Raw genomic sequence first — 3,856 nt, 5'->3', positions numbered from 1 at the left:
AGATAGACCCAGATAAAGTCAAAATTATACATAAGTTACTTCTGCCGCACACCCAAAAGAAGGTCTAGGGTTTCTTAGGGAGATTAAATTACATTACTCAGTTCATCTCACAACTAACTGAGAAATGTGACCCCATATTTCGTCTCCTTAAGAAACTTGATACAGATGTATGGGATGAGGAATGCCAGAAAACCTTTGACAATGTTAAACATTACTTGTCCAGTGCCCCAGTGCTGATGCCGCCTAGCCTAGATAAACCATTGATACTGTACTTAGCAATATTTGGAAATTCTATGAGATGCATACTTGGCCAACATGATGAGTCAGAGAGGAAAGAAAGAGCGATATATTACCTCAGTAAGAAGTTCACTGAATGTGAGACAAGATATTCGTCAATTGAGAAATTGTGTTGCACCTTAATCTAGACAACCCAGAGGCTAAGACAATACATGTTGTACCTTACGACTTGGTTCATCTCGAAAATAGACCCTCTAAAGTACATGATGGAGCCGACCGCATTGAATGGAAGAATGGTCCAATGGTAAATTTTTCTCTCCCAAATTGATATAATTAATGTGAACCAAAAGGCAATAAAGGAAAGTGCAATAGCAGATTTCCTAGCTAGCAGAGCTCTAGAGGATTACGAGCCTTTAAATTTCGATTTCCCAAATAAAAATCTGATTTATGTTGCAACCACTGAAGAAGGTGCTCAAGAAAAATATCCTTAGAAACTAAATTTTGACAGTGCCTCAAACGCCATGGGTAACGGAATTAGGGCAGTCCTGGTATCCCTAAACGAAGATCATTATCCTTTCATCAGTAAACTTGATTTTGATTGCACAAATAACTTAGCAGAATACGAAGCATGCATCATGGGTATCCGTGTAGCTATAAAGCGCAAGATCAAGGTATTGGAGGTATATGGGGATTATGCACTAGTGATCTATCAACTCAAAGGTGAATGAGAGACGAGAGATCCCAAATTGATTGATTATCGAAAGCTAATCCTTGAGTTAATTAAGGAGTTTGATGACATCACCTTTTTCAACCTCCCGCGAGATGAAAATCAGATGGCCGGTGCCTTGGCTACCTTAGCTTCCATGGTTAAGGTGAACAAACAAGATGATGTAAAACCTATCCAGATGAGTATTTATGAGGCTCTGACCCATTATTATAGCATCGAGGAAGAAGAAAAGAATGATCACCCTTGGTACCACGACATATTACAATACGTAAATAACTGGGAATACCTTGAGCAAGCAACCGAGAATGACAAAAGGATGCTAAGAAGGCTGGGCAATGAGTATGTCCTAAATGGGGAGGTTCTATACAAAATAAGAAAGGATCAAGTGCTACAAAGGTGTGTAGATTCTATTGAGGCCAAGAAAATCCTAGAAGAAGTCCATGAGGGTGTTTGTGGAACACATGCTAATGATTTTACAATGGCCAAACAAATCATGAGATTCAGATATTAATTGTCCACCATGGAAGGGGATTGTATCAATTATGCCAAGAAATGTCATAAATGCTAAATTTATAGAGACAAAATTCATGTGCCGCCTTCACCGCTTCATGTTATGACTTCCCCATAACCTTTCTCTATGTGGGGCATGGATATCATTGGGCCGGTCTCGCCAAAAGCTTCCAATGGATACCGGTTCATCTTTATGGTCATCGATTACTTTACCAAATAGGTAGAAGCCGCTTCTTAGGCTAATGTCACAAAGTCGAAAGTTAGCAAATTCTTGAAGAGAGAGATCATATATCGATATGGAATGCCAGAAAGGATCATATCTGACAATGCATTAAATTTGCACAACAGCACGATAGCGGAGGTCTATAGTCAATTCAAGATTAAACATCAAAACTCGTCACCATAACGCCCAAAAATGAATGGTGCAGTGGAAGCAGCCAACAGTGGAAGCAACCAATAAGAACATTAAAAAAATCATAGGAAAAATGAAAGAGACTTATAAATATTGGCATAAGAAGTTACCATTTGCTCTCTGTGCTTATCAAACGTCTATCAGAACCTCCACCGGGGCAACGCCTTTCTCATTGGTTTATGAAATGGAGGCAGTTTTTCACATTGAAGTTGAGATTCCTTCTCTCTGAGTTTTATCGAGGTTGAATTTAGATGAAGCAGAATAGATCCAATCTCGATGTGATCAGTTGAGCTTGATCAAAGATAAGAGGGCAAAAGCTATCTGTCATGGTCAAATGTACAAAAACAAATGATGCAGGCTTATGACAAAAAGGTTCCCCCTAGAGAATTCCATGAGGGAAACTCATGTTGAAAAAAATCCTTCCCATACTTCAGAGCAAAATGGATGCCAAATTGGGAAAGACCTTATGTGATAAAAAAGGGTCTTTTCTGAATGAGTATTGATTTTAACCGAGATGGATGGTAGAGATTTGTCCAACCTTATGAATTCAGATCTAGTCAAGAGGTATTTCACCTAAAAATAAAAGGAGAGGCTAAGGAGAAAATCCGCAATAGGTGTCTTGAGACCAAAAGAGTTTTAAGTTGAAAACCCAAAAAGGGCAGTTCAACATTGGGCCCAAGAATAGCCATGTAATCGTCGTCTCCCCTCAAAAGTAACAGGAAGGAAAAACTTTACAGCTTGGAGCATCAACGAAATACTCTGGACCTCCTAGTCACATATCAGACTCAAAATGGTCCTCAAGAAGTTTGTACGGAAAAGCTCATATTGCGATATCTAGGACACCTAGTCTCATTTTTACCCACTTGTGTCTTTTTTTTTGCAATTTTTGCAACATTAATTAATCTTTTCATTAAGGGTTTTGCTCCCAGTAAATTTCAGTCTTATCCATTTTTTATAACATTGTTCAAGTATTTTGTATTGAAATAACGGTTAGTGGACTAACAATGTCAAAGTATAAAAGGATTTCTACATATCGCTTTAAAATTTTCTAAATAGTACAATGACCTGAAATATGACCACTAGTTAGAAGTAACCAAATTTAAGGGTTGGAAACATCTTGGAATGAATAGTTCAAATTATGACCACCTCTTCGGGTTTCCTGTCAAAATACCAGATCTGAACAAGAAGGCTTGGTAACACATCAGTGATAGAACCTTGACAAGCAACGAGCAATGTCAAACTAAGCACTAAAAAGGGGATCATTCTCGAAAATGACATTCTGAATTCATACAAATATCATTCATATATATCTAGTTAGGAGCATTTGATTCATTCTGATCATAACATCCTAATCGTTTGGCATAAAATATAGACCTATGAAATGGATTCTACAGGTCATGTTCCCTAGAGAACGGTGTAACAAATTAGTGAAACCATAGACCCTATACCCTTGAAGTTGCAATGGGTCAGATTGAACCTACCACAGAGAATCTTATATCCCTGAAGTTGCAGTGGAGTAAGATGAAGCTACAAATCCTATATCCTTGAAGTCGTAGTGGATCGAATTAAAGCTACAATTCCTATACCTTTGAAGTTGCAGTGGATCAAAATGAAACTACGAGGGCAAATCTTATCTCCCTGAAGTTGCAATGGAGAAAAATGAAGCCACGAATCTTATCTCCCTAAAGTTGCAATGGAGTAAAATGAAGCTACGAATCTTATCTCCCTGAAGTTGCAGTGGGTCAGATTGAAGTTACCATAGCGAAGCTATCTCCCTGAAGTTGCAGTGGAGCAAGATAAAGCTACAAATCCTATACCCCTAAAGTTGTAGTGGGTCAGATTGAAGTTACCATAGCAAATCCTATACCTCTGAAGTTGCAGTGGGTCGGATTGAAATTACCATAGCGAATCTTATCTCTCTAAAGTTGCAATGGAGCAAGATAAAGCTACAAATCCTATACCCTTAAAGT

This window comes from Gossypium hirsutum, chromosome D05, assembly GCF_007990345.1.
Source record: "Gossypium hirsutum isolate 1008001.06 chromosome D05, Gossypium_hirsutum_v2.1, whole genome shotgun sequence".
In the NCBI taxonomy this organism is placed as follows: domain Eukaryota; kingdom Viridiplantae; phylum Streptophyta; class Magnoliopsida; order Malvales; family Malvaceae; genus Gossypium; species Gossypium hirsutum.
This window is presented reverse-complemented; position numbering follows the sequence as displayed.